This window comes from Canis lupus, chromosome 21 (genome assembly GCF_048164855.1).
Source record: "Canis lupus baileyi chromosome 21, mCanLup2.hap1, whole genome shotgun sequence".
In the NCBI taxonomy this organism is placed as follows: Eukaryota; Metazoa; Chordata; class Mammalia; order Carnivora; family Canidae; genus Canis; species Canis lupus.
The window spans coordinates 47,165,768-47,172,017 of NC_132858.1; the positions used below are offsets into that span (position 1 = coordinate 47,165,768).

The 6,250-nt window shown below is 39.7% G+C and overlaps 1 protein-coding gene across 2 annotated transcripts in view; it reads left to right on the forward strand.

The window, feature by feature from the left end:
• Positions 1–6,250, forward strand: part of SUGCT (succinyl-CoA:glutarate-CoA transferase) — a 714,296-nt gene that overhangs the window by 470,726 nt on the left and 237,320 nt on the right. The gene's annotated exons all lie outside the window — the stretch shown is intronic.

Below are 6,250 nucleotides of genomic sequence, written 5' to 3' on the forward strand. Positions count from 1 at the left end.
TCTTATGTCTTGTTGTGTGGATCTGAAGCTCCTAACCCATCTGACCAGGAACCAAAGGGAGAGATCTTGGGCCTACAGACACCAGGCTCCCCTGTGAACCGTGACCACCCCAGCATGTGTGTCTTTGCCACAAATCCATGCACTGCTGGTGTAATGGATTTCTGAGTGATACAATAATTCTGCTTAGAAGCATTTTCAGAAGGTCTCAGGTGTGTTACGGAAATAATTATGTGAACCACACAATACCCTGGCTTCATGTTGTGGTTCATTAACACAAAATTCCATGATGTGGACTATTGCAGTATCTCACTCTTCACTCCTACAGTGTTGGAGGATAGCAGCTCTGCTACACAAAGCCCAAGCCTAGAAAATATCACACAAAATCAGATCTACACATTCCAGTCGCCAAATTCAATGTGCATTTGAAAATCCAGAATTGCCCTCTGCCTGGAAGTTTTCATTTTAAAGCATCTAGCATATCTAATTAGAAATAGTTCCTTTGGCCTTTTGTAGACATACGATTTTAATTTTGCACGGAAACGAAAATGTTAATTGATGTCATTATTTTGAAGGCCTCTTCATGTAACAATACTTAGGATTTCAGACGTGGTTCCTACTAAATAATCCCAACTCAACTTTGCTGACTGAAATAGATTTCCTTTGTTTCCTAATCCTGTCTGCTATAATATAGGGTGAGGATATAGGTCTACTCTCAAGCTATGGCTATATTTACTCCAGGCATGAGGACAAACAAACAAACTCAAAAATGTGAGTTACTGAGGCAGTAGGAAGTCCTCTTGGCCTCATGAAAATATACTAGAACCATTTCCTTATCTTCTGACATCTTCAGTTCTTTTTGTCATCTACTTCAGTCATTTCCAGGTACACTTTGTCCCCCTTCCGGGGTTTAGCAATGCCATCCTAGCCATTATTTAGATTGGCCCCATCATCCTTTCTGACAGAACTGATGCCCTTAGGATTTGCCCACTTGCTTCCTAAAAGTGACAGGAATCTCCCTAATGCCCTGCATGGCTGCTTCTCAGACCTGTAGTAACAACAGGATTTTGAAATCATTGGGCTGGCATCACTATTTTAAGCATAAATAGGTGTGAGGGAACAAAAAACATTCATCTGAGCTTCTTGAGAATGTAAATTTTAAGAGGAATTAGGTATGTTATTCACTTACAGTTATTTTCTAGTTTCATGCTCGTGTTTTTTTGTTTGTTTTTTTGTTTTGTTTTGCTTTTTTAGGATATCCAGCTTCTGCTTTTAGGAGAAATATAATTTAAGAATATAGGAAAAAATATTGATTTAAGTTTGACTTTTTTGATATTCAAACTATGTGTTCATACAAACGACACAAATGCACAGTGACAACAAAAAGTGCTTTCGTCGGTATGTTTATTTGCCTTAAAGATGACCCATAAAAGAGTGCTTTCCTCTCTACTTGATTTGAAGAAGTCTGTGAGTTTCTAGAAGACAGAGGTTGCATTTGATTAATCTCAGAGTTCTCAGCAGAGTCTAGTACAGTGGTTTAACCTAATAGCAGCTCCATAAGTATTTGTGAAATTAAATTAAGTTCCTGTATAATAAATAGTACTTTTCTAATTGGAAAGTAGTGTTGCAAGTTAGATCACTTGAGATTTTATGCTGAGTTCAGCTGGCTCTAGACCTTGGGCTCTGCAGTTTGGCCCCTAGGGTTGTACAAGGCAGAGGGGCCTGGGGTCCAGGCTAAGGCAAACAGACTGGAAATGGAAGAAACTTGCCATTCTTACTTGCTACATTTTGGTTTTCAAAAATTAATCTATGATCTTTCAAGGCCTTATCAGAATTAATAAATATGAAATTTAACATTTTGTATTTGATGTACATAAACCTGCCACACTGTCTTCCATTTCTAGAGTGATCTTCCCAACATGCAAATCCGATCACATCACTCCCTGTTTAAAACTCTCCAGTGGTTTCTTCTGGCATGGGGATAAGATCATACTGCACAGTAGGACTGGCCACGGGCTACATCAAGCTTGACTCTCCCTACTCCCTGCTCCCCACTCTGTCCCCAGGCAGGAGCACCTGTGGGCTTCCAACAGCCATTCCCCATTACCCCAAGCCCAGTGCAGGGGTAAAATTCTCTATGGACCTCTCGTGTCTGCCTGAGGTGTATTTTGAAGGGAAAAGACAATTTTCCCACACAGTCTTTCTGCATATTAACAAGAGGCCCTTGCTATTTACTCCCTCTGAGCAGGTTTTGGGGTTAACAGTCTCCCCATAAGGACTGTGATGTTCCTTTGTTCTCCTCAAATGAATCACTGTGGGTTTCCTTGAGAACCACATGAATCTGTTCAACTTATTTTTTATTTTGCCTTTCTAGATCGCTGGCCCTTACTCGTAACAACAGAAGCATCTGTCTCTAGAATGTGGAGTATGTGATACTCTTTCTCCTCTTCTAATAGTTAACCCTCATCAAATGTAAATATCTACTCAGAGGAAGGAGTTTTCCCCCCACTCAGCCTTTTAGTAGCCTGGTGACCTTAATGTCACACTTCTGATACCTCAACTATCTGAAACTAAATCATTAAGAGCAGAAAATAATCTTCTTCAGGTAGGGGGTAGGGGGTAGGGGCATGTGGAAAACCTCTCCCTCTACATTCCCTTCTCTCACTCTTTAGAAGGAAGGCATCAGGAAGTAGGATATGGGTTATACCCTGCACGGGATGCTTTTCTGTAGCTGTCCTGCTAAGTCAGAGCGAGTTGAGGTTTTCTCTTCCAAGAAATCATCACACTCCTGAGTGAACAGAACTGGTGTGCCTGAGATCTGGAAGTTCACAGACACCTCACTGAGAGCAGAGCGCCAGGGAGCAGGCAAGGACAGGAGGTCGGTGTGCTGACCCGGATTTGGAGGCTTTGGTTTATTGAACAACTTCACCCTGGCTCCACCGGTTTTGTGGCCTGGCCTGGCAAGGTATTGGGGGCTGCGCGCCCTCTGCTGGGCAGAGCAACGCATGCGGCCGCCGCGCAGCACCTGGCCTGGGGAATGTCACGCTTAGGCCAACACAGGGGCAGATTTTCTTCTGGGGGTGATGCTCTGCTGGTCTAAGATGATGGTCATGAAAACAGAGACTTGAGTTTTTGAGGGTGATTTTAAGTCTAATCTGAGCAAACAAAAACTCATTTCATGTTCTACCCCGGTCAACCTCATACTCCCCCATTTCCTCCCTGTGCTGAATGTGTCTTTAATCATGTTGCAATGGCACGGAGTTCAATGGCACAGCACATCAAAGTACGTCTTTGTGCTCAGAGTAAATAGAGTCAGAGGAAGAATCAGTTGCTTACTCACATTTTCTACTTAACGTGGCATATTTGGGGGAGAGTGGAAGATTTTGGCATATGTGAATGCTTTCCCTTATGTTTAACTTAGCTCTTTCTAAACATTATTATTCCGGTATCAGGGCTTAACATTTTATTTGGGTTTCGTGCATTGTTTTTTTTAGTCATTTAACAAACATTAATAGGGACTTATTATATACCAGGCACTGTGAAGGGTGGTGTCGAGCCCTAGGAGAGCGAGGAGAGAAGAGATATCTAAGAATCTTGAGATGCTCAGTCTCCAAGGGGCTTTTAGACTTGCAACATTAAAAGGTATGAAGAGAGAAAGGGGTCCAGCAGATTAGATTGTACAGCCGGCGAAGGGACTCAGGGAAAGATTATAGCCAGGAGGGGGAATGACGGCTCTTCACTGTGGAAATCTCTCAGGAAGGTAGAGGATGGATAGAGAGTGGAGGAATGTTAATGTATCTACAGTATTTAAGAAACTGTTGAAATAGAAAAGGAAAAACAAATAAGAATGGGGATCCTGGGAAAGGGACTAACTGGACAACTGCTTAGGAGGTGGACCTGGATGTGGAGGATGAGGAAGATGGAGGAATGAAGGCAGTTTGGCTGGTGGATGATAGTGATACCAGGCTGAGCAGAAGAAGTTTTGGTGTAGCAGGAGTGTGGCATTCAACCTGGGGCATGTTGAATTCACGGTGACTGCACGTAAGGATGTGCCCTAAGTAGACGGAAATATGGGTCATGAGCTCAGAGAGGGGAAATGGATGGCTTACAGGGAGACTGGGGATCTGCCAGCTGGGGCCTGAGGGATCAGTGAGAGAGCCCAGGAAGTCTGCGTGGACAGAGGGAAAGAGGCAAAAAAGCAAGGTCTCACACTCCTTCCTCTTTTGCTTAATTGAGTTAGGTAACAATTTCATTACCTGCTTTTTAAATATTAAATGTTGTCGAGCATATGGATTTGGGTAACATTTTTGTCTTAATGAGAAACCTATTGAAAAAGTGAAGGTTTTTTTTGTTGTTTTTTTTTTTTTAAATTGGGCTCCTATATGATCGAGTCCTCATGGAACCTGTTAGCTTTCACATCTAATGCATGTTCTCAAAAAGTCATATTCAATCAGAAATGACTTAAATCTTGATGAACTTGACCTGTGCAAGTTAAAGGCAGGATTAAGTTATATACTTGATAAAGCATCAAAGATTCAGTTCTTTTCGGGTGGGCTTTGCAGTGGGAAAATGGAAAAAGATCTAATTTGTTTTGATCTCAAGGGGGTGGAGATCAATGTTCATTTTAATCTCTATTCATATGTATAACTAGTTCTGGAAAATGCCTAGAATTCTAATCTCTTAACAAGGAGGGAAGGAATTTAGAGATCATGTTGTAAAATTTTATGTTTTATAGATGAGGAAACTGCACAGTAAATTTAAGAAGCACTGCGGGCTGTGTCTTTTTAGGAGATTCATAATTCACTTTGTCTCATTAAAGGCTCTGAGAAGTTCTGCAGGAAAGAACATACTGATTTTGTTTAACTTAGATTTCCCAGTCTTATTTGATGACCAACCCAATCCTTCCCAGAGTTTTAATAGCAGTTCTTAGAGGGTTTCTTTTATAAATAAGTGGACCAATGTAATATTTCCAGCCATTAGCCCCAAAGCTCAATTTATTTACTAAGCATTTATTGATCCCTTAATATTTAGGGGTACCATATTAGTTACTAATGGCACTAGTGATTATTCATAAAATAACAATAAAATAAAATAACATAATAAATAACATAAAATAACAATAATAAAAGTAATTACTACTTGTGAAGGCTTACCAGGTACCAGGAAATTTGCTAAGTATTTTACATATACCATCTCATTTAAGCCTCTCAACCCTGTGAAGGAAGAAGGTGAAGGGACTTTCCTAGAATCATAGACCCAGTGAATTACAGAATTGGTATTTAAATGTAGTTTCTATCTGATTCCACTGCTGACATTCTTAACTACCATAGTTTTCAGCCTAGATAATGTCGCTAAACATTCCCAAGATGGGCTTCAGGTATTTGGGCTTGAGTATCTCCAAACTGTGATGTCTATTGGAAACCCCTGACATCACCTTGACATTGCTGACAAGTCTATATTAGCCAACCAGGGTAGCCTCTTTCTCTCTGTGTCTGAAGCTCTTGTATCAAACAGCCCTTTGTTGGGCTGCAATATCTCATTTCTTCTGCATTACATAATGCAACAGATATGAAGTAGATCAGGATATAGCTAATTTACAACTTTCCTGTATGGTTCCTGAAAGTTCCTTTTTCATTTTTTTTTTTTTTAAGTGGGAAAAATGAGCACTAGATTTTAAATCTTCTTTATACACTCTAGGCAATACTTAAACATTTAACTCTTAGCAATTTGTGTTTTTAATGGAATAGGGTTTTCCTTTTGGGTCATTTTCATAGAGTAACTTTGGTTGTCCAAACATACTCTGAAATACGTTGGGGATTATGGTTTCAACACATGTAAGCCTAAGGCCAAAGTATGAGTAACACAAGATATTTTGTTACATTTCGTGAACAAACCACTGTTTTGTGGTATAATACAAAACATAGCTAAGTAGTTTAGATCACTATCAGGCATTACAAGGTTAGGTTTTCAATTTATGTGATTACTCAAAGCTCATTAGAAGTATATTCTCTAGCTCTAGGGAACATAGCCTAGAAAATTGTGGTTTCCCTTGTGAAAATGGTATATTTTTAGTTCATTTATTATGTTTTTAGTTTATCTCAATTATATCCCTTTGTACTTCTAGTACAATAGTCGAATTCACAAATAAACTTACAAAGTCTACTTACCAAGGAGCCAAAATGGGTAAAAAAAAAAAAAAAAAAAAAAAGGAAAAAGAAAAGAAAATCCATTATTTTTATTTATTAACTTAAAC